Source organism: Bos taurus, chromosome 27 (genome assembly GCF_002263795.3).
Source record: "Bos taurus isolate L1 Dominette 01449 registration number 42190680 breed Hereford chromosome 27, ARS-UCD2.0, whole genome shotgun sequence".
Taxonomy (NCBI): domain Eukaryota; kingdom Metazoa; phylum Chordata; class Mammalia; order Artiodactyla; family Bovidae; genus Bos; species Bos taurus.
Window position 1 is genome coordinate 31,646,108 of NC_037354.1, and position 25,579 is coordinate 31,671,686.

The 25,579-nt window shown below is 40.5% G+C and overlaps 2 long non-coding RNA genes across 3 annotated transcripts in view; one reads left to right on the forward strand and one right to left on the reverse strand.

Annotated features, from left to right (window-relative positions):
- Window positions 1-4,852, reverse strand: part of LOC132344063 (uncharacterized) — a 45,296-nt gene extending 40,444 nt beyond the window's left edge. The window contains exon 1 of the long non-coding RNA XR_009493164.1: window positions 4,645-4,852. This is a non-coding gene — a long non-coding RNA (uncharacterized lncRNA). The remainder of the gene's footprint in view (window positions 1-4,644) is intronic.
- A 57-nt stretch (window positions 4,853-4,909) lies between these two features.
- The window catches only part of LOC112444609 (uncharacterized), a 131,987-nt gene continuing 111,317 nt past the window's right edge, over window positions 4,910-25,579 (forward strand). Inside the window, exons 1-2 of one of the 2 annotated variants that reach the window (XR_003032974.2) lie at window positions 4,910-5,157; window positions 10,211-10,318. This is a non-coding gene — a long non-coding RNA (uncharacterized lncRNA). The remainder of the gene's footprint in view (window positions 5,158-10,210; window positions 10,319-25,579) is intronic. The other variant, XR_003032975.2, reaches the window with a different exon arrangement.

Consider the following 25,579-nt stretch of genomic DNA (forward strand, 5'->3'; position numbering starts at 1 on the left):
CACATATGTGAGTGATAAATGTGTCTTTTTTTTTTTTTTTTTTGAAAATGCATTGAAATGTGGACCCAAGCAAATGAGTTCTGACTTTGTTAACCATTGTGAAGCAAAAGCATGAATACGTTGGGTAAGCTAATACTTTTGAATCCTTTAAAACTTAGTTGACATTTTTTTTTTTTTTTTGAGAAGAAAAGGTGAGTATTGTGAGGGGGAGTGGCCTAAAAAGAGGATGGGTAGATTTAGACTTAGCTTTTCCTTTGTGTATAATGAAGTTCACCTTTGGTCTCATATTGCATCTCCCTCTCAAACATCCAAAAGCTTCCAGTTAATCAGCCCCATCCTTCTTGAAAGGGAATTAAGGACTACCTGTTGTTATCCAGGTGTGTCCCTCAGAGATCTTACTATAGACCCCTTATACACTCAGAGACATTTAAAAAAGAAAACTTCCAGGTGCCTTTTATTGATGAAGATAAGTCTGAGAGCTTTGAAATACTACTTTAATAAAAACCATTGATTATATAAATTAAACCACTTTCTACTTACAGACATTGTAACAATTTTTCTAGTTCCATTTTAATAATAATCTCCCTTTTCACATTGATCTGCTATGCTGCTTGTATGATCTTTCAAAATTACATGTGTGTTGGTCTTCTTATGGGTTTTCTAATCTTAACATTTGTGAGTTTGTTTACTTTTGCTTTAATATACTCTTGTCTTAACTATTGAAGTTTCATCATAAATCCTGATATATGCTGAGATATACTCTCTCTTGTCTGTCTTTAGACATGTCTTGATTATTGTTGACTTTTTATACTCCCATAGAAGTTTAAAACTCAGCCTCATCCAAGTCTGGTTGTCTTTGATTGGAGTTGCATTGAGTCTATAAGCAATTTGGGATGAATTGACTTCTATGTATGTTTCTATCACAAACATGATGTCTACAAGTCTTTCTTGAATGTTTCTCAGTGGAATTTTAATTTATTTGTTAATAGTTTTTTTTTCTTTTAATTATTTGGCTGCACCAGGTCTTAGCTGCAGCATGCGGGATCTAGTTCCCTAACCAAGGATGGAACTTGAGCCCTCTGCATTAGGAGCGCAGAGTCTAGCCTTTGGACCACCTCAGTGGAATTTTGTGATTATTTTTTGCTCTTGGACCTTATACATCTTTGGTTAGATTTATTCCTAAATATTTTACAGTTACTTGCTATGTTAATATCTTTATTTAAAAAATTACATTTTCTTATTATTTGCTACTATATAGAAATACAGGGGCTTTCCAGGTGGCGCTAGTGGAAAAGAACCTGCCTGCCAATGCAGGAGACGTAAGAGACCCAGGTTTGATCCCTGGGTCAGGAAGATCCCTTGCAGAAGGGCATGGCAACCCATTCCAGTATTCTTGCCGGGAGAATCCCGTGGACAGAGGAACCTGGCAGGTTACAGTCCATAGGCTCCCAGAGAGCTGGACACGACTGAAACGATTAACCATGCAGGACATAGAAATACAATAGAATTTTTTATTTTGCACTTTTAAAACTGTTCAATTCTCTTATTATAATAATTATATTTTTATATATTTTATATTTTTATAATAATTCTCTTGATTCTTTAGGATTTTCCATGTGAACAATCATGTTGTCTGCAAATAAGAACAGTTTTTTTCTTCCTTTCCAACCTAGTCTTATACTTTACTTCTTTTTCTGATATTATTCCACTGGCTAGGAAATTGAATATCTGTTTCTCACCATACAAAACAAACAACCTCAGATGCATTGAAGACTCAGATATTAAGTGGTAACATTTTCTTAGATAATAGAGGTGATACAGGAGTAGGAAACATTTTATTCCACAGGATATCAAAACTGCTAACCATAAAGGAAAAGACAGATCAATTTTAAAATGAGAACTTCTGGTAATCAAAAGATAGCTTGATGAAAGTGTAAAAAAAAAAAGCTATAAATAGGAAAAAAGTATATTGTCATACACACAATTGACAACAGAAAGTCACTACCTCCTTAGTGGATAAAGTGAAAGTGAAAGTGAAGTTGCTCAGTCCTGTCTTTGCGACCCCATGGACTGTAGCCTGCTAAGCTCCTCCAACCATGGGATTTTCCAGGCAAGAGTACTGCAGTGGGTTGCCATTTCCTTCTTCTTCCCAACCCAGGGATCAAACCCTGGTTCCCTGCACTGCAGGCAGACTCTTTACCGTCTGAGCCACCAGGGAAGCCCTTAGTGGATAAAGAGTTTCTACAATACAATATTAAAATGGGAAAACAATCATTTCACAGAAGAAAAGATATTCATGACCAGTAACCATATTCAGTGATAATCAGCTTCATCAGTGATGAGGGAAATGCAAAATAAGACCATAATGACAAAACACATTTTGCTGATTTCATTGATTAAAATTTTACATGTCTAAAGATACCAAGTATTGAGTATGCAGATCAATAAGATTGCCTGTAAATTGCTGATAGGAGTGTAAATTGGTATAACATTGGGAAAATAAGGTATTGTCTTGGAAACCCAAACACTTACACATCTTAATAAATGAGCAATTCAATTTTCTGGTGTATACCCAAGAGGAATAGTTGCACAAGATCAATATAAGATGTAAATAAAAACTTTCACATCATCATTGTTCATAATAGTAAAAATCTGAGAACAGCCTTAACAGCTATAGTAATTAAATCATACATACTCAAGCAGTGAATTACAGAGTAGTGAACTGAATCAGGGGCTTCCCAGGTGGTGCTAGTGGTAAAGAACCTGCCTGTCAATGCAGGAGACATAAGAGATGCGGGTTCAATCTCTGCGTTGGGAAGATCCCCTGGGGAAGGGCATGGCAATCCACTCCAGTATTCTTGCCTGGAGACTCACATGGACAGAGGAGCCTGGCAGGCCATAGTCCATAGGGATGCAAAGAGTTGGACGTGACTGAAATGACTTAGCACACACACATGTACTGAATCAACCCCATGTATTAACTGAGATATGAATGAATCTTACTAATTTAATGGAGATGAAAACTACCAAATCCCAAAATATTGTACTCAGGCTAATATTCTACAAAATTCAAAAACAAGTGAAAGTAAGTAATGTATTATTTAAGCATACATATGTATTTCTAAAACTATTAAATATTAAAGGGAATAATTAGTACAAAAGTTGGGATTATATTTGAGGTAGAAGGAGAGACAGGAGAACAGGATTGGGGGGAGCATATAGATAAAAGCTACTGTCAGAGTTTTACTATATTGGGTTGCACGGGACACTCTTGAATGTTTTTTTATTACTAAAATTCATAAATGAAATAAATAAATTAATGTCAAGTGTGGATCACTGAAGATTATCATGACCTGAGGATTATAATTAATCTAATTCTGCACACATGAGGTTCTTTTAAATCATATACAACAGGTACACTTATGAGCTGCACTTAATTACTGTGCACAACCTCTCAGGGAGAAGAGTCTAAGGATAAGAAGGGAAGCACTTCAGTGAAAATGCACTGTTGCCCAGATAAATACACTCTTTCCCAAGAAAACTGTAGATTGTGTTTTTCTTCATCATTGTTATGTAGAGATTAGCCAAAATTATCTACTTCCTATTCAGGGGATCACAGAATTTGATATTAATATGGACCGTAGACTTCATCCAACTCTGATGATTAAAAAGATTCTGATTTTTTTAAAATAGCTGCTTGAATTATGTGACCTTTTCTTTTAACCTACCTATTATAATGTTCTTTTCTTAGACTCATCTTCTCTGTTTTTTCAGAGTTTTAGTCTTATGGCAATATATAATTTACATTTCCACTTAAGAATGTGATGATACTACCTTATGGCTTCCCTGATTACTTTCATTAGTAAGGCTCTGCTGCTGCTGCTGCTAAGTCACTTCAGTCGTGTCCGACTCTTAGCGACCCCATGGACGGCAGCCCACCAGGCTCCTCTGTCCCTGGGATTTTCCAGGCAAGAGTACTGGAGTGGGGTGGCATCGCCTTCTAGTGTGTATATTTTCCTGGTTAAAGTATAAGCCTCAACCCCTTTTTTTCTGAAGCATCTGTCAGGGCTCTAGGACAGGGGTTCCCAACCTCAGGGACCAAACACATGATAATCTGAGGTGGAGCTTAAGTAATAATAGAAATAAAGTACACAGTAAATGTAATGCACTTGACTCATCCCAAAACCATCCCCTCCACCCTGGTCTGTGGAAAAATTTCCTTCCATGAAACTGTTCCTTGGTGCCAAAAAGGTTGGGGATGGTTGCCCTAAAGCACTTGTCAAAATCACATTGGTGGGTAGGGGAAGGGGAGGGTTAGGGGAGGGGACAAGGCATAAGGGAGAGAGTAAGGGGTGTTGAGGTGGAAAGTTATGAATGAAAAAATTGAAACAGAAAACGGTTGCCCTAAATCACTCATTTGATTCATCGATTAATTCAAAGGAATACTGTGGTGACTAGAAATGGGCTAGCCAGAGCCCATTTCTCCGGGATTTGGGCAAAATGCACTTCCTATTTCATCCTACTGCTCTTTACCAGGTACTTGTGCCCAAAGAGGGAGCCAGCTTTTTTTTTCTTCTTCTTCTTTTTTTCCTGTTTTATTTATAGCTAGAAGTTAAAAGTTTCTAATGCCTCCCCTCTTTATACCTGAGATTCCACTCCACAGGAGAGATGGTCCGGTCACTTCTGACAGAGTTGATAAGGACTTCTGCTCACCACACGAAAGACCAGTACATCGGGAGGCAAGTTCCTGGGGCAGGAATAACGACTTTAATCAGAAAGCCATCAGCCTGAGAGGTCACGGCACTAATGCCTCAAAGAACCAGCTTTTCCCGGTCAGAATTCCGGTTCCTTTTACACAGAGGATGAGGAAGGGGCGGGCAACCACTGTGATGCTGACCAACCATTGGCTGAGCCTGCTAGTGGCCCCGCCCTAACGGCCACCCTAGTGGCCCCGCCTTAATGGCTGCACCTTAACGGTTCCTGTGCCAGCCCCGCCCCTAGGCCAGTCTCTTCACAGCAAGAAAGGAAGTGCGAGCTGGCTTCTTGTTGCCAATGGACACCAGAAGGATTATCACTGGGTGCTATACTCGGGGTGCTCACGGAGCTCTCAGAGCCACCAGCATCACTGCCAGTGTTGAAAGGAGGGGCCTGTGGCAGGTGAAATATGGGGGAGAGGTGGTAGACAGAAAACAGAACTGTTGTGAAATTGTGGAGACAGAATATATATATATATATATATATTTTTTTTTTTTTTAATCTCCCCACCAAGTCTTTTTGTTTTTTCCCCAAAAGCAGTTTTGTCTAGAGAAAATCCTCTGTCCTTGGAATTTTCCAGGCGAGAATACTGGAGTGGGTTGCCATTCTCTTCTCCCGGGGATCTTCCCAACCCAGAGATCGAACCCCGGTCTCCTGCATTGCAGACAGCTTCTTTACCATCTGAGCCACCAGGGAAGCCCCGAGAAAAACCCCAGTGCCCTGCATTTGTGACAAAATCATCTCCTAGGACAGATCCCAGGAGAAAACGGTGAGATCCAGAACTCCTACCACCAGTAGAGTTTTCTGAAATATAAAGTTTATCAGATGTAATGTATTTAGAAGAAAAATGCAATTGTTTTCAGAACTTTGACTGAAAGAGCCCAAAGTCTGAGCAGAAAACAATGTCTGCTGACAGCCACCAGATCAGATCAGGAAGGGGCTGTGGATACAAGAGACCCCTTTCACCAGGAGTTGATGGTGGTGGCACTTTCTTTTCCCAGGCTGCCCACGCACACCACTCTGGGTTCCTGGTCACATCTCACTGTGGGTTCCTGGTCACCGTCAGGAAGCACTCTCCCCAAAATCCACAACTGTTATCAGCATGCTCCCTCCTCCAAGCACCCTCCCCACCTCTAGTGCCCGGGCTCCCCATGACCCCACGAGCCTATTCCTTCCCCTTTAGCCTAAGATTCATCTAAGAAACGGTTACCTAGAATGTTTAATCTTATCATGTAGTCCCTGGAACTTGTTTTCTTTGAACTGTGTCTGAACCGTTGGTTTCTTTGCAGTCTGCCTTTTAATTAGACTCCTACTGCATCTATGAAAGTCCTCCCCAGACTGACTAATCAAGTGCACCAGGAAACTGAAATTCCATCATAAAACAGTTACTAATGTGCAGGAGTGGGAGGGGGGATGATTCAATTGCTGTTTTATTACCCAAATTGACAAAGATTGGTGATGAAGAGTGTGCTCACTGGAGTCGCGTGGCAACACGCTCGTCTAATTAATGAAGTGACAGCCTTATGCTGTGAAGTAGCAAAAGGACTTGACAAGACTCATGGCTTTTCTCATTGACTCGAACAGCTGGAATGGTGTTTCCTAACGTTTTCACAAGATTTGGCAGTAATATATTACCCTTGTCACTCTTGAAGAGGAGCAAGGGGCGGTTAAATTTTTTCCTCACTGTCGTGTATCCCAACAGGAAGACAGAGATGAGTGCTGACCACCCCACCCCACCTGCCCCCACCATCTATTTACCAATGCCCACCCCACCATTCATACTACCGTTAGATATCTCCACTGTCAATCTTGCCTTTTTGGTATCTTTTCTGGGAGAAAGATGGAAAAATCAACTGGGAACTTGCATTAATTTTTCCAGAGAGAAAAAGAAATAAAAACATAAGGCCCTGATGCACAGTTTGCTAATGATTCTGAATTCATAAACCGATAGGATAGAAAACAGAAAACTGGGACTTACTGTGAATTAATCACATATGAATACTATTGATGAATATTTTCAGTGACTAAGGACTGTATCTTTATCAGAAAAAAATGCATGTGATTTAATCTTTTTCAGGTTTTTTTTTTTTTTTTTTTTAAAGTATCTGTTGCCTGGCTACTTCTGTTGTTTGGCCAAATATTTGGGCCTCTGTGTGTTTGATTCTGCTCAGATAAGCAAAGGGGACCAGATGGATTTGAGAACTGTTTCTCTCTTGAGTCTGGAGAGTCCTCTGGAGATCAGATGAAAAACAGCCTGCTCATTTGTGCAATTGCAAAGTTCCAGAAAAACAGCTCACATGGTACTACAAAGGCAATCATACTTCTGATATTTCAGCTGTTTAATTCTTTTCATATTCGCCTCCAAATATCCTCTTAAAAAGGGGAGGGGAGCTGTCTTTCTCTTATATGTTTTCTTGCTTGACACGGGTAGGTCCAGATTCAGGTCTAAAGCGGATCTAATCCCAAGGTTATTACGTGTGTGAAGTTTAGTCCTGAAAACTAACATTTTGGGGGAAGGTAAAAGATTATAAATGTAAATTTCAGCTCCCGGTGGAGCTACTTGGTTGGGAAGGATTTCTGGGGTTGGCACAGCTCAGTGGTAATTATTGAGACTTGAACATAGTTTTTGTTTCAAGGGGAAAGACATTTGGCAGCAGATCCCGCAGTCTCTAAAAGGCCACATCGTTTTTTTCCCAGGGATGCCAAAACCTCTAATTTCCATACTTAAAATGTTAATGGTCTTTGCTCACCCATATCCTGGTGCCCACTGGCTTTGTGGAACAGGTATGGCTTTTTTCTGGATCGCTCTCATCACGGGAAACCACAGAGCCTTCAACCTGGCAGGATTTCCCTGGGTGCCAGTATATCATTTAGGCCAGTCCATGTCGGACGGCTTTCAAATCTCCACAGCCAAACTCGTGTTTCACTTGAAGGGATAAAACAGAGTTATTCAAGCAAATGATATCTAAGCTTTTTGTACAATTCATGGAAAAAATTCATCACCTTTTTTTTCTTGAGGAGCAACAAAAACAGTATATTTAATTATCTGATATGTGCCAAGTGTTATGCTAACCAATGCAGAGAGATCCTGAACTGGAAGACACAGCTTCTGACTTTTAAAGGTGTGAGATTCCTTTGGATAATAATACATGTTCAAAACCAGCAGGGTGTGATCCCAAGGCTCTACCAGAGCTGTCAAAATTGTGTGTGTAAATACACACACACACATATATATATAATTCTCTCAGAATTATAGTGCATTCATTCTTCCAACATACACTGTGCTGGTATCAAAGGGAAAAGGGGAGGAGGGATAAATTAGGAGTTTGGGATTAACACACTACTATATAAAATTTTAAAAATCTATAAAATCTGTAAAATACCATATATAAGATAAGGGGCTTTCCTGGTGGCTCAGTGGTAAAGAATAGCCTGCTAATGCAGGAGACTCAGGAGACACAGACAGGAGACTCAGGAGACACAGGCTCAATTCTGGATTGGGAAGAATCCCCTGGAGAAAGAAATGGCAACCCACTCCAGTATTCTTACCTGGGAAATCCCATGGATAGAGGAGCCTAGCAGACTATAGTCCATGGAGTCACAAAAGAGTCAGACATGACTTAGTGACTAAAACAACAAGAAAGGTGATTAATATACTGTCTTTATGCTCATGGAGCACACAGACAATGCAGAAACATTAAACACACAGATCATTTTTAGCAAATATTTATTGAGTAATTATTATCAGCCAGGCCCTATGCTGTGTGATAGAGATGGAAGACTATGACACTTATTATGGATCTTGCCTTTTATGGAGTTTGCAGTCATGCACTCATTTATAAGAACAATTAACAGTGTTAAGTACACAGGTAAAATGTAAAATCAACTATGTTCAAACCTTAGTTTTTCAATGAACTACCAATAAATCTAGATATTTTTTTTTCTCTTTAACATTTTTAATGTGGACCATTTTTGAAGTCTTTATTGAATTTGCATCAGTATTGCTTCTGTTTTATGCCCTGGTTTTTTGGCCTTGAGGCATGTGGGCTCTTAACTCCCTGACCAGGGGTTGAATCTATAACCCCTTCATTGGAAGGCAAAGTCTTAACCACTGGACCACCAGGGAAGTCCCCTAGACACACTTCTAAACCCCTCTATGCCTTGCTTTCTTCTTCTGGAAAATAGGAGTAACAGTACATACCACATACATTTTGTAGTGATTAAAATAAGGAAAACAAGTACCACACTTAATTTCAGTGTCTTCAGTATCACAGATGTTCAAGTAATAGTGGTTATTTGTGGATATAAATGGGTTTCTTTTAAAGGCAAGTGACGGTAGTATGTAGGTGGGGCAGCCAAGCCAGATGAGGGTACAGATGACCTGAACTGCACGTGAAGGATGAGTAGAATTAGGGACTCCCCGGGTGGTCCAGTGGTTAAGACTCTGTGCATCCACTACAGGGTCTACAGGTTCAATGCCTGGTCAGGAAACTAAGATCCCATTTCCCTCACACCATTAGCACAACCAAAAAAAAAAAAAGTAGGAGTTAGGGGGAGGAGGAGCAGTTATGCAAAAGCACAGAGGTCTGAGGAAGCAGCATGTTGCCCTAGGCCTAGAGGATAGAGTGCCAAGGGTGGGGGATGTAGTGGTGAAGAATTAGGTTGAATAGGAAAGCCAAGATCTGACCATGAGGGCCTAGAGTGTCTTAGTAAGAGGAATGAATTCGTATATTGAAGACAATGAGAAATCATTGGATAGTAATTAGAGGAGCATTTCTCGAAGGAAAAGGTGCTTGAACTAAACACTGATTGACGGGTAGGATTCAAAACTGATGGAAACAAAGACTTGGGACACAGGGAGGTGAGAAGCAGGAATACAGACCTCAGGGGCAGAAGTGAACTTAACACTTAGAGGACTCATTCAGCTGCCAGGTGCTTCCGAGCAAACTTAGGAGACTGTTGTTTTAACTGATGATTCCAGAAGGGGTTTAGGGTTAGGGCAACTAAGAGAGTGGCTGGCATCAACCCTAGTATATTACCTTCTTTAGATTGTTTATAGTCACATGGCCGTCTACTTTAGGTTCTTTCTTTTATTTTTGAAAATAGGGAATATGATCTCTTTCTCATGATTATCATATAGAGATGTTCCGTATTTGCCTGTAGAGTCATTGATGCTTTTTTTTTTTAGGTTTTTTTTTTTGTTGTTTTGTTTTGTTTTTTTAATTTTATTTTATTTTTAAACTTTATATAATTGTATTAGTTTTGCCAAATATCAAAATGAATCCATCACAGGTATACAGTGAGCATGTCTTTTTGACAACTCCTGCCCAGCACTGAGTATAGATACAGTGTTTCCTAAATTCAAAATCTATCACATGATTTGGTCTTGCAGGCTGGAGATCAGTATGGATGGTCCAACCATACATCCCTTGACGATGTGTGTATGTTTCCACAGGGCATCACTGTCTGGGGAAGACATGGATGGACTCAGCTGCTCCTGACTTCATTCTTCAAAACCACCACCTCTGCAGTGGAACAGTTTCCCTTGTAATTTGCTCCAAAAGTAAGTTAGTTCTAAAAGAACTTTTTAACTATCATTATTACAGTTAATTTGATTTATTTCATGCAAAGTTGTCTCTATCTCTCTAAGGAATGTTATATACCTTAAAAAACGATTCTGCTTTCCATTTGGTCCCTTTTCCTATTTGACTTGGTCTCTATTTTTTGTAATAATGGTGAGATCTTAGATACGGATTGTTAGCATGGTGTTGGCAAGGATGTCAGGATGTAAAAGTTTACGTTTTTCAACTTTCAATTAATCTGGCCGTTTTAACCTTACTTCCTGCCATGGCTGTTCAAGGTGTTCTCCAGCTCCTGAGCTGTGCCTTTGTTCCCCACATGTGTCTGCTTGCTGCTTGCTGCTTTATTTTTCTAACCACCCAGGATCCACCTTTCGCTGCTGTGTGAAGACAATCACCTCTCAGTCACTATTTTCCATCTTCTGAATAATCTGTGACCTCCAGCTCTTTGTCTTTGCAGGTTTATGACTTAGTGGATTCCAGGAGGGAGAAGGCATATGTGCGTTTGTTCAATATACCTTTTTAAAGTAGAAGGGTGTGATTGTTAAAGATTTATAGATGTTTGGGTTTAAAATCACAAAATAATTTGTTGATTATGAGTAAAGATAGTCTGAGACTGGTACACTGTATTTAAACTTTTAAAATCTGGAGGTGAAGAAAATGTGAACATCTGAGATGTGCTGGGAATGTGCTCTCTATGGTTTGGAAGCCATAATTGAAATTTATCTTTAGAACAGTCTCTTTGTTCTGGGATAGAATCATCTTGGTTGTATTTCTTATTCATACTGTGTTTCATTTTGTTGTGTTTAGGGTTACTCTAAGTGCTTTTGAAGCAAACAAAAAAGCAAATGCTTTTATTTATTTATTCGTTCATTCCCAACTCGGTGATTCATTCATCTGTTGATTTACTTATACAACAAATACTTACTGAACCCTCATTCAGTGCCTTGCCTGAATTATATGGAGGGAGGCCAGCATCAGAGCTGTGTGCTTGTTATCATGTTTCATAATGTGAAAAGCTGTGTCAAGAGGTTGGAGGGTGAGGAGAGCTGTGAAGCAGTGGTTCTCCGCCAAGTCCGGTATCCCAACCAGGAAGCATCAGCCACAGCTTCCAGCATCTGGAGGTTGGTTGGAACTGCCAGTACTCAGGGCCCACCCCAGAGACACTGCATGTGAGACTGTGTGGCTGAACACAGCACCTTGGCTCAACTTCCTGTGAGCTTCATGTGATTTCAGTGCATAATAACAGGTAAGAACCACTATTCTAAAAAAAAAAAAACAGCTTTAATTTTAAAAAGGTCAGTTTTGATATGTGAGCCAGGAAGTAAAGCTGTGTAATATTCTGGGTCTACAAAAAGGGGAGAGGAGATGGTGAAAGCGAGCTCCGAGACAATGGGAATTTCAAAAGTCCATTAAAAAAAATCTATCCTATATTCAGACTTGATTTTTCTATTTAAATAGGGATATGCTACAATGTGTCTGTTGAAGGTTTCTGGGATTATTTTTCAGTTCATTTTATTGTGCTTCGGCACCCATTTGCTGGTTGGATATGGTAATCGGATCCTTATTTTATGGTATTTATGTAAAACTATAGCTACCCCTGATGATGGAGCCAAGGGATCAGCTGTGAAGGTTGTCCCATCACTGTCCGTCTTACCGATGTCATGCTCATGGACAATACTGCTCTCAGTGTCACTCAGATATTCTACTAACATCTTGTAGCTTTTACTTTTCTGGGGTTGTGAGTGTCAGTTAATAATAACTGGGTTGTCTTAGTGATCCTAGGATTTTGCTCCTTTCAGTGATGGCTGAACATGGATGAATATTGAATATACCTCCACTGTTCTCTTCCTTGGGTCATTTCTGCCCCCCGCCTGCCCCGCCCAGAAGGCTTCTTCTAAGCTCATGTCTTAGCTTCTAAACTTGTCCTCAGTCCTCCATTCATGTCCCATTATGCCTCTGTGTCTAGGTTACAGCTGTCACTCTGTTTCAGACATCACTCTGTTGGGTCCAATTGTGTGCAGCGACAGCAACTATAGGTGACGGTGTTCCTTCCTCTGGTGTCTGGGCAGGCAGCATGGCATAAGGCAAAGAGTCCTGGACCGAGTGTCAGAGCTGCATCTGACATGTGCTGATTCCTGCAAAGCCATGTGGCCTAGGAAAAAATGTCCATCTCCTGTTGCCATATTTGCAAAATTTTGTCATCTTATCTCTAAGGATCTTCCCCTTCTAACACCCTATGATTCTAGGTACACAGGTCACAATCTGTATAAAAACTTTACTTGGGCTTTTAGCCATGAATATCATACTTATTGGAGAATCAGAAGTATCAGTGGGTTTAGAGTATAGGGAGGATGTTAATGTGGGAGATTTAATGTCTGTGCTTTACCCCTCCAAATCCCAGAAGTTTTTGTCGAAATCCATTTCCTAGAAACAAACAGGGGGCATGAGGGCCTCACCGTAAGCTCACTGTTGTGTGGGTGGGTTTGGATTGCTCTGTTGTCACTTCTCTATGGCAAATTCAAATACATCTTCAACCATTAAGATTTTTGTGATCAGAACAAGTCTTTCATTTCCTTTCTCCCATTCTTCAAATGCAAACCACTTCCCATCACTTATGGCTGTAAACATATTCTTAAAAATATTGATTATGTGTGTAGTGGTCTTATGTTGCTTATTGTACTGGAGATCCGGTCCTAGGAATTGAGCCTTGTTCATATGGGAGACTGTGTTCAGCATGGTGTCTAACATATATGTACTACATGTATGGAAGTTTCACTTAATTAATAAATATCTGAGTGTCATGTGGGTAGTGGTCTGTAGGCTGGTCCCAGTCCATGAACTTTTTGTGGCCAATCCATAATAAAGGAGGTATAAAATTTGAGAATAAATGATAGAAACATTTATAATAATTCGACATTGCTGCACCAGCAAAATATGTGATCAATACACTTATTTCACTGAATAGAGCACACGATGTATTTTGTATATTGACCTTTTGTCCTACAAAGTTGATAAAATCACTTATTGTACTCAGTCATGTCATTGGCAAATAAAGTTTTATTTCTTCCTTTTCAATCTGTGTGTCTTTTGTGTTTCTTTCTCTTTTCACTAAGACCTCAAGGATAATGTTGAATAGAACCAATGATAAGATGGAATATTCTTGCCTCAGTCTCCATCTAGAAAGAAAGCATTCAACCTTTCACCAGTAATTATGTTAGCTATGGCTTTTACCATAGATGTCCATAATCGGATTGAGGACGTTTCCTCCTATTCCAGGTTTACTGAGAAGTATTATTGTGAATGGATATTGAATTTTGTCCAGTGCTTTTCCTTGAAATCATCATGTGGTTGTTCTTTTTTGATTGTCAACATAGTGAGTTGCTTGACTGGTTTTCAAATATCAGAAAACAACTTTGCCTTCCTGGGCTCAGCCCTGGGTGGCTATGATGCAGATATTTCTGGATTTGATTTGCCAAAATATGTCATGAATTTTTGCATCTATGTTTGTGTGGGATATTGGTTTGTAGTTTCTCTTATTGTATAGCTTTGCCTTTTTTTGAAATTGGGGTACTTTGTGCCTCATAAAATCAGTTGGGGAGTGTTTATTTTCTTCTGTGTTCTGGAAGAGTTTTTGTGTAATTTGTATTATTTTTTTTCCTTGAATGTTAAATAAAATTTAGAGTCTGGAGTTTTCTTTGTGAAATTTTTCAGCTTAGGATTTTAGCTTTTAATACTAAGAATAAGACTATTCATATTTCTTATTTCATGAGCTTTGGCAATTTGTGATTTTTAAAAGATGCTTGCTCCTTGGAAAAAAAGTTATGACCAACCTAGACAGCATATTAAAAAGCAGAGACATTACTTTGCCAACAAAGGTCTGTCTTAGTCAAAGCTATGGTTTTTCTAGTAGTCATATATGGATATGAGAGTAGGACTATAAAGAAAGCTGATCACCAAAGAATTGATGCTTTTGAACTATGGTGTTGGAGAAGACTCTTGAGAGTCCATTGGACTGCGAGGAGATCCAACCAGTCCATCCTAAAGGAAATCAGTCCTGAATATTCATTGAAAGGACAGATGCTGAAGCTGAGGCTCCAATACTTTGGCCACCTGATGTGAAGAACTGACTCATTGGGAAAGACCCTGATGCTGGGAAAGACTGAAGGTGAGAGGAGAAGAGGACAACAGAGGATGAGGTGGTTCAATGGCATTAGTGACTCAATGGACATGAGTTTGAGTAAACTCCGGGAGTTGGTGATAGACAGGGAGGCCTGGCATGCTGCAGTCCATGGGGTTGCAAAGAGTCAGACACGACTGAACGATTGAACTGTGCTGAACTGAACTGATTTTTCAGGATTTTTAGTTCAGTTCAGTTCAGTCACTCAGGCATGTCTGACTCTTTGTGACCCCATGGACTGCAGCATGCCAGGCCTCCCTATCCATCAACATCTGACAGAGCTTGCTCAGACTCATGCCCATCGAGTCGGTGATGTCATCCAACCATCTCATTCTCTTGTCCCTTTCTCCTCCAACACTCATCATCGATTGTCTGTTTTTTCATAAAGTTATTATCAGACACGACTAAGCAACTTCACTTTCACTTACTATATTTTATAAAATATATTTTGAATATTTTGAGGATCTTATTGATGGTCTCTCTTGCATACTTAATTTTGATTATTCACCTTATCCCTTTTTTCTTGGTTTGTCTGACCCTTGTTTTCAGTTTCTTAAAAAACAACCTATGGTTTAATTGATATCATTATTGTCACTGTGTTTCCTATTTCACTGATTTCTAGTATTATCTTTCTTATTTCCTTTTTCTGCTGTCTTATTTGCTGTACCTCTATTTATTTTTAGTGGTTGCTCTAGTGTTTGCAATGTATATCTTGAACTTATCACAGTCTATTTTCAGGTAAAATTATGTCACTTCAGATCAGATCAGATCGGATCAGTCGCTCAGTCGTGTCCGACTCTTTGCGACCCTATGAATTGCAGCACGCCAGGCCTCCCTGTCCCTCACCAACTCCCAGAGTTCACTCAAACTCATGTCCATCGAGTCAGTGATGCCATCCAGCCATCTCATCCTCTGTCGTCCCCTTCTCCTCCTGCCCCCAATCCCTCCCAGCATCAGAGTCTTTTCCAATGGGTCAACTCTTCGCATGAGGTAGCCAAAGTACTGGAGTTTCAGCTTTAGCATCATTCCTTCCAAAGAAATCCCAGGGCTGATCTCCTTCAGAATGGACTGGTTGGATCTCATTGCAGTCCAAGGGACTCTGAAGAGTCTTCTCCAACACTACAGTTCAAAAGCATCAATTCTTTGGCGCTCAGCCTTCTTCGCAGTCCAACTCTCACATCCATACATGACCACAGGAAAAACCATAGCCTTGACTAGACGAACCTTTGTTGGCAAAGTAATGTCTCTGCTTTTGAATATGCTATCTAGGTTGGTCATAACTTTCCTTCCAAGGAGTAAGCATCTTTTAATTTCATGGCTGCAGTCACCATCTGTAGTGATTTTGGAGCCCAGAAAAATAAAGTCTGACACTGTTTCCACTGTTTCCCCATCTATTTCCCATGAAGTGGTGGGACCAGATGCCATGATCTTCATTTTCTGAATGTTGAGCTTTAAGCCAACTTTTTCACTGTCCACTTTCACTTTCATCAAGAGGCTTTTGAGTTCCTCTTCACTTTCTGCCATAAGGGTGGTGTCATCTGCATATCTGAGGTTATTGATATTTCTCCCAGCAATCTTGATTCCAGCTTGTGTTTCTTCCAGTCCAGCGTTTCTCATGATGTACTTTGCATATAAGTTAAATAAACAGGGTGACAAAAACCTTAAAATTATGAACTTATATGTGCTCTATATTTTAATATACACATGTATAAATCCCATGATCTATTGTTGCTTTCATGTAAGTGGTCAGTTACCTTTCAAAGAGATTTAAAGTTTTGAGAATTTTATTTTTATATTAGCCTATACTTCTGGAACTCTGTTTCTTTGAGTAGATACAAATTTATATCTGTATCATTTTCCTTTCATCTGAAGAAATTTTTGTATCATTTCTTTCAGTGTAGGCTTAGAAACTGTCACTGGGCATAAGCTGGGTCAATCATAGAAATCACTTCTCTTCATTTTACTTTTTTCAGAGGTCAGCTTCTGTCCTGCCTCTTCTCCAGTGCCTAAAATCTCAAAATATATTTCGTGTGTTTTTTCAACTTTCCAGTTGTTGAAGACCAAAGAATAAATATCATTCCTGTCACCCCACTGTAGCCTAAAGAGAAATTTCTGAATAGAGTATACATCAAAAAGAAACTGTTATAGATTGGGAAAATGAAATAAGCACCCCTTCAACAAAAACTGGCCCTTCCCTGTAGAGGAACATTGTTCAATAAAACTTTCTGAGTTGATGAAAATGTTCTGTATGTGTGTGTGTGACTTACTCAGTCATGTGAGACCCCATGGACTGTAGCCCACCAGACTCCTCTGTCCATGGAGTTATCCAGGCAAGAATACTGGAGTGGGTTGCCATTCCCTTCTCCAGGGGATCCTCTCATTCTTGATCTGCATTATTCTCTACAGTAGCCATCAGCAAACATGTGGCTATTTCAAGACGGAGTACTTGAAATGTGTAAGAATGTGTAAGAAATGCGAGTACTTGAAATGTGTAAGAAATGTGCAAGTACTTAAAGTGTATAATAAAATTATGTAGTAAAAACTTAATGGCCTTTCTGTTGGACAATTCATATCTAGAACCTTTAGAAAAATGTTAACAAAACTGGAACAGGAAGAATGTCAGCAAAGGAGAACAAAGCTTTATTGAGTCAGGAGGTAGATGTTTATCTTTTTAGGTGAAACAGAGTTGAGTGATGTGTGCTTAAGGCTTGTGCTGCAGAAGATGATAGGAAAATCAGAGAAGACACAATGAAATAATATAAAAGGGTTAAATTAATTAATGCTTCAAAAAGCACTTTGGATGGATGTACCTGTCATTACTGCTAATATTATTTCCCTCGTGATCTGAAATTCCCTGGTGGTCCAGTACTTGGACTCTGTGCTTTCAGTGCCAAGGGCCTAGGTTCAATCCCTGTTCTGGAAACTAGGATCCCACAAGCCATGCAGCATGGCCAAAAAAGAAAGAAAGAAAGAAAGTAAGAAAGAAAAGAAACCACTTTAGAACTCAGAAATATAATGAGGTATGGTTAAATTATGGATGATTACACATTTCTACTTTATCCTTTCAGTGTTTTTCAAATGCTTTCCATAATTGCTTTCCACTTCATCATAATAAAACCACAGTAATTTTTATAAATAAGGCCTTATAAATAAATAACTCTACCAGGTAGTAAAAAGTTGTGACTCTGAGGAAGCAGTTACAATTCTGGTGAGAGATTAGGAAGCTTAGAAAGCAAATTTTTAAATAAAATATCAGAACCCTAAAAAAATATATTATTTACCTAGTGATCGAAGGTCAAGGTGAGCAGTTGTGTAACAGGTATGGCAAATGAGTAGGGGCATGTGTCTTAGTTCAAGCTTTCCCTGCCACTTGGCACTCTAGGGATTTCTGACCCCTGTGAGGACAGTTTATGATGTCTGTACTGTGCCCCAAGATACATAAGGAGGTAGTAGCTAAATTAATCAAGGCTATCACCTCTTCCAGGATGTTGAGAAACCTGGTATTTTTCCAGTGGGGAGCATAGAAGATAAGGGGTAGCTGCCTTTGTCTTTCACAGGTATCTGTTGTCCAGAGTGATCATTCATAATGGCATCAGTTTTTGGATTTTCTATTCCTGAAGTTCAAATATTGAGAGACCGGCTTGTCAGGAACTGTCTTGCATGCAATTTTCATAATAATCCATAGCCTGTGCATGTGGAAAATATACGAGGGTCCTCCCAGTGTGGTGGGCATGTCTGTAGTGCACGCATGAGTACTCAGTCACGTCTGTCTCTTGGCGACCCCATGGACTGTGGCAGGCTCCTCTGTCCAGGGGATTTTCTGGACAAGAATATTCGAGTGCCTGTAGTGACTTCAGGCTAAATCAGAGTCGAGAGGTCTGTTTTTCCCTTTGGATGCTGAATTACATTTGAGGGTCTGTATGGAAGTTTGATTTCAAGGTTATCATTTCAAGAAGGCCTCTTCATGATTGACCTGTTTTTATGGGCCAAACCATTAAAGAAAATAAGAGATAAATTGCATTGTTTTCCATCTGTGTCTACAGTGCAGCATATATAATTCACTGGAAGATACATAAACACACAAACTTCTATTAGTCACTGTCAGGCTATCTAAGAGCTTTCCTTCCTAGTCCACCATTAGTTTTAATCAGAAATATGGGGTGCTTGTGGTTTTCTTTGAAAAGGGCTTATCTTTAACACATAATAAGCCAGCCTGTAGACATCAGTTACTGGATTGTAAGAGCACATTAGAGATTCTAAAGTGACTCAGGTAGGTCACAGAGGTACCACGGGTAGGATAAAATACCACAGTGAGTTCGTCCACAAAAAGAATATGAAAAAAAATCATACACAAAACATCTTAAATAAGAAATCTGGGAAAGTAGACTGGGCAGAACTGACTGGTACAGAGTAGAGGACTGTGCTTGGAGGTGGAAGATGGTATCTTTCCCAAGTTTTGTGGGAAGCCCAGTGCCAAGAGCATGAGCTCAACTTGGATGCTCAGTCACTTCAGTTGTGTCTGGGTCTTTGCAACCCTATGGACTGTAGCCCGCCAGGCTCCTCTGTCCATGGGGTTCTCCAGGCAAGAATACTGGAATGGATTGCCATACCCTACTCCTGGGGATCTTCCCACCCAACGATCGAACCTGCATCTCTTACATCTCCTGCATTGTCAGGTGGATTCTTTACCTCTGCCCCACCTGGGAAGCCCCTGTGACCTCAGACAGAGGGTCAATTCCTAGCTCTAATTCCCAAGTTACTGGTTCTGGGACCTTGGGCTGGCATCTGGCACAGAGAAGCAATACTTCCTACTTGTAAGAGTTTTGTAAAAATCATGAGAGTTAGAGAACCATACTCAATATTTTATAATAACCTCTAAGGGAAAACATTATTAAAAAAATAGATATATGTGAATGAATAATTGAATTACATTGCCATACGCATGAAACTAACAAAACATTGAAAATCAACTAACTTCAATTTTAAAATAATAGAAACCCAGGTTTTTTTTTTGTTGTTTTTTTTTTAATTGCTTGAGCTAAAGTTTGTGTAAACATGAGCCTGTGCACGCGCACGCCAGGTCTTAGTTGCAACATGGCATATGGGAGTTAGTTCCCTGACCAGGAATCAAACCTGGGCCCCATGCCTTGGGAGTGTGGACTCTCAGCCATTGGACCACCAGGGAGGTCCCAGACCTTTCTGACTGAAGGTAGACACAAAGAGTTGGACACAACTGAGCGACTTTCACTTTCACTGGGCTTACCTTGTAGCTCAGCTGGTAAAGAATCTGCCTACAATATGGGAGACCTGGGTTTGATACCTGGGTTGGGAAGATCCCCTGGAGAAAGGAAAGGCTACCCACTCCAGTATTCTGGCCTGGAGAATTCCATGGACTACAGTCCATGGGGTCACAGAGAGTTGGACATGACTGAGTGACTTTCACTTTCAGTTTCTTTCAGATCCTTGGCGATGGGATTGGGGCAGGGCAATGACAACACATTCCAAGGCAAGGGAAATGCTTAGATGACTATTTTTGTTTAAGGACACTATGGGAGTATTGGAAGACAGGTATGATTTCAGGACCATTCATTGTCTATCTGTTTCTGAGCCTTAGGAGCCTTCGGGACCTGTTTCTGAGCCTTAGTAGATGGACTGCAATGAACAAAAGAAAGCCTAGTTTCACTAGATAAATTCTGAGAGGAGAAGACCTGCTTTGTTGTGACTAAGTGTTGTCCTTGTGCCAATGAACAGTATTTTCTCCTTCTAGATTTCTACTGGAGTGTGATGTGATGTAAAAAAAAAAAAAAACATAGCAGCTTTATTCATAAGGCACACCAATCCTTATGTAGAGACACCAGAAAATGTCACACTGTGCTGGCTTCACAGTCTGCATCATATTAGCTAAGCTAGTGGTCATAAAAGAATGTTTTCTGTACCTAAGGAAGAGGGAATTCCCTGGCAGGTCAGTGGTTAAGACTCTGCATTTCCACTGCAGGGAGCACAGGTTTGATCCCTGGTCAGGGAAACTAAGACCCTGTATGCCACACGGTGCAGCCGGGGGGGAGGGGTGGGGGGCGGGAAAAACTAAAGAGCAGAGGGAAATGATGGCCATCACAACTGCGAAGATGTTCATATAGTAGAGTGAGATATTCCTAAGGATGTCCAGAATTGCTGTACAGTGTGGGATTTTTGAGGGCACCTGGGTTTACCATTGTGGAGGGAAAGGGCACTTACTTTCCCCAGGTTTTAGACCTAGATTGGTGAAGCCTGAAGAATGTGAGGACTCAATAATTGTAATCTCTTTTCTCTTCTTCCTGAAGACACTTATACACTGGCAGCAAAGAAAAAGATTTCTTTGCTCTAATTCCTGTTCTACTGCTTCAGATACCCAGCATACCCCACCAAGGTGTCCCCTCAAGAAATTTTAAGTAGTTCCTCTCATTTAAGAAGTTGCCAGATTGAAACACATTAGTGAGCCATGGCAGCTGAGGAAGTCTGGTAAGGACAGTAAAGTGGAGTTGGGAGTCTTTTGAGTCTTTTTTCTGCTTCTGTCTCTACCTAATTATATGGCCTTGAGCAAGTTATTTAAAAAGGCAGAGGAACCAGAGATCAAATTGCCAACATCCGCTGGATCATGGAAAAAGCAAGAGAGTTCCAGAAAAACATCTATTTCTGCTTTATTGACTATGCCAAAGCCTTTGACTGTGTGGATCACAATAAACTGTGAGAAATTCTGAAAGAGATGATAATACCAGACCACCTGACCTGCGTCTTGAGAAACCTATATGCAGGTCAGGAAGCAACAGTTAGAACTGGACATGGAACAACAGACTGGTTCCAAATAGGAAAAGGAGTACGTCAAGGCTGTATATTGTCACCCTGCTTATTTAACTTCTATGCAGAGTACATCATGAGAAATGCTGGACTGGAAGAAACACAAGCTGGAATCAAGATTGCCGGGAGAAATATCAATAACCTCAGATATACAGATGACACCACCCTTATGGCAGAAATTGAAGAGGAACTCAAAAGCCTCTTGATGAAAGTGAAAGTGGAGAGTGAAGAAGTTGGCTTAAAGCTCAACATTCAGAAAACGAAGATCATGGCATCTGGTCCCATCACTTCATGGGAAATAGATGGGGAAACAGTGGAAGCAGTGTCAAACTTTATTTTTCTGGGCTCCCAAATCACTGCAGATGGTGACTGCAGCCATGAAATTAAAAGACGCTTACTCCTTGGAAGGAAAGTTATGACCAACCTAGACAGCGTATTCAAAAGCAGAAACATTACTTTGCCAACAAAGGTTCGTCTAGTCAAGGCTATGATTTTTCTGTGGTCATGTATGGATGTGAGAGTTGGACTGTGAAGAAGGCTGAGTGCCGAAGAATTGATGCTTTTGAACTGTAGTGTTGGAGAAGACTCTTGAGAGTCCCTTGGACTGCAAGGAGATCCAACCAGTCCATTCTGAAGGAGATCAGCCCTGGGATTTCTTTGGAGGGAATGATGCTAAAGCTGAAACTCCAGTACTTTGGCCACCTCACGCAAAGAGTTGACTCATTGGAAAAAACTCTGATGCTGGGAGGGATTGGGGGCAGGAGGAGAAGGGGAGGACAGAGGATGAGATGGCTGGATGGCATCACTGACTCGATGGATGTGAGTTTCAGTGAACTCTGGGAGTTGGTGAGGGACAGGGAGGCCTGGCATGCTGCGATTCATGGGGTCGCAAAGAGTCAGACATGACTGAGCGACTGAACTGAACTGAACTGAACTGAAGTTATTTAATCTTTCAGCGCTTGATTTTCCTGTTTGTAAAAGAGGGTGCTACATGACCTGCAAACTCATTTCTCCCTCTGACTTTCTGGAAGTTGCTCCACCTTTTAAATTCTCCAATTGAGGGTCAGGGATCCCTCAATAAGTGTCAGAAGAAGCTACCATGAAGGTTGTAGCCGTCCCAGTAGGCTACTTAGATTATATGGAAAATAGATGGGATGCCAGAGTGCTCAGTGGGTACTAAGGCCACCTGTTTGAAATTCAATGTTCTTTGGGGGTACTGGGAAGAGACAAGACAAAATGTGGGCTAAGATGCAATGGTGAAATCTCTCCCCAGCTTTATTTCTTTCAGATTTATCTGAGTTGGCACTGGGGCTCATCCTTAGAAATCTGCCTGCTGCTGCTGCTGCTGCTGCTAAGTCACTTCAGTTGTGTCTGACTCTGTGCGACCCCATAGACGGAAGCCCACCAGGCTCCCCCGTCCCTGGGATTCTCCAGGCAAGAACACTGGAGTGGGTTGCCATTTCCTTCTCCAATGCATGAAAGTGAAAAGTGAAAGGGAAGTTGCCCAGTCGTTTCCAACTCTTAGCTACCCCATGGACTACAGCCTACCAGGCTCCTCCATCCATGGGATTTTCCAGGCAAGAGTACTGGAGTGGGGTGCCATTGCCTTCTCCGAGAAATCTGCCTACAGTCAGGCAAAGCAAGCAATGATGATGTGTTTTACTTTTGTGCATAGTAGATGGTTAGCATTCCTACAGAATAGTAATAATTACCATTTACTGAGTGCTTGCCTAGTGTTGACCTAAAATAAATAGACTGCCTGTAAAATTGGGTTTACTTGGGAGCAGTAGAGAATTAGAGATTGATGTCTGCAACCTTGGGGAGCCACATGGAAATACCTGCACAGCAAGGGAAGGAGAATGTTTTAATAGAGGGGGAAAGGAAGTTGGAGGGGATGGCTACAGTAAATACAGAGTCCGTGGTTGTCAGTGGCTGAGTCCTTGCCTGGAAAGAGGTGTCTTTCCTTTTCCTGTCTAGCTCAGCTCTCTTTGCAGGGTCTGTGTGCTCTCCCTTCTGGTCCCCCAGCTCTGTTTAACTGAGGTTTCTGTTAACAGTAAGTCTCCTACAGATCACCCTGTAAGTTGTGAACTTTCAAAGATGTGAACACATTATAAACCTATTACAGTATGATACTCTATAGCTGTTATATGGGTACTTAGACAAACTTCGTTAGACTTACAGACAAATTGAACTTATGAATGTGCTCTCGGAATGAAACTCATTTGTATGTAAGGGACTTACTGCATTAATTTTTTTTATACCAAATTAGTCATAAATCCAAAATGCTTTACCTTCATTTTTCTTATTTAGTTCTCATGATACCCTGTGAAGTCAGATTCATTTTATAAATGGTGAAACCACAGTTCAGGGATGTTTACTGTCAACATTCACATAACTGGCATAGAGCCAGGGTTTGAATCTGCATCTGTTTTGACCCTCAATGCTGCGCTTTTCTGTCGATTCCGTTAAGGCTGTGTCTGTGTAGCTCACACGCTGACAAGCCTCTCAGTGCAAAACATATCCACGTCTTTGGGCAGTTTAATGGTAAATGAATTAATCAAAAATAATTAAACATCTCAAGCATATTAAATACAAAATAACTAGGACATGGTTGGCTCTCCACATGAATTCCTCCTGATGAAGCACTTTCTGCTGTGACAGAAATAAAATAAGGTCTCTTGGTAATTTGAAGCATCTATAGCAAGTAATTCTACATTTATATGGTCTTTTTTTAAAAGAATTATATTTTAATTTTTAAGGTGCTATTTTAATATCTGTGCTGTAACTGATAATTATTTTGGGAAGGGGTCAGCTGGGGGGATTTCAGTAGCAGCACAAATAATTCTTTAATGCAACAGCTGCAAGGCTTAAATCAACCCTGTACCTGTCAGAGGGAAGCTAGTCTGTAGATATGCCTCCTGCTGAGGGTCATTGGTTTGAGTCTAGTCAAAGTTGATCGTGGCAGAAGGTCACCTTCACTTGATAGCTCTTTGGTGGCCTCCATAAATGAGATAGTGGACTTTATGCAATTTCCTCCTGGGCAATCACCCAGGACTAATTCTGAAGGCTCTCACCACAAATGGGAGGACTTATCCGGGTGGAGACACTTATCATTGTGTCCTTTCAAGGTCTAGACTGCGGCTAATTCTGATGGTGATTAGTATTGTTATTATTTTTATATAGTCACTCAGAGGTGCCCAGAGGAATACCCGTTTGGATAAAAAGCACATTAACATTAGTTGCTGTTGGTCATGATGGCTAGAGGTGAGCATGGGAATGAGCTTGAGGTTCATTGCTCCTCCACCCATCTCCTACCACACTTCAAAGTCCATCCCAGGTCCCATCCCATCTCAAAGCTGTTTAGGACCAGCAGCCCATGATGCCCCGGGAATTCCAGTTGTCTCCACTGTCTGTGGATATCTTATGGCTCATTATCATTCATGACTTCAAATTATTATGCACTCTCATTTTGGATGCTCCAGTGGGAAATAGCAGTTAGGACATTAAAATCTTTCATAGGTTCATTTACTCATAAACCTTGGCTTAACTTAAGCCTTCCAATATCCTAATTTGCAGAACTATGTTCCTCCAAGGAATCCTTCCTTGAGACCTTTTTTTAATGTATCAAGTCCTGAAGTCACATACAGCAGCCACACCCCACCTGCATCCTTACACCTAGCATATGTGAAACATCATATACAAGGTGGGTATGCATTCTCTCAGTCTGCCTCCTTAATTATCCTACTCTGCTTACACCTTAAAATTCTTATATTCCTTTGAGAATTAGGTGGAACAACGATTAATTAACTAAACAGCTTAATGTTTAAATCTGTAATCTCCTAAATCTCCTGAAAGGTCATATAGTGAAAGTTATGGTTTTTCCAGTAGTCATGTATGGATCTGAGAGTTGGACTATAAAGAAGGCTGAGCACCAAAAAATTGATACTGTCCAATTGTGGTGCTAGAGAAGACTTTTGAGAGTTCTTGGACTGCAAGGAGATCAAATAAGTCAATCCTAAGGAAATCAATCCTGAGTATTCATTGGAAGGACTGATGATGAAGCTGAAGCTCTAGTATTTTGACCACCTGATGCGAAGAGCTGACTCATTAGGAAAAACCCCAATGCTGGGAAAGATTGAAGCAAAAGGAGAAGGAGGCAGCAGAGGATGTGACGGTTAGATAGCATCACTGATTCAGTGGATGTGAATTTGAGCAAACTCCTGGAGATAGT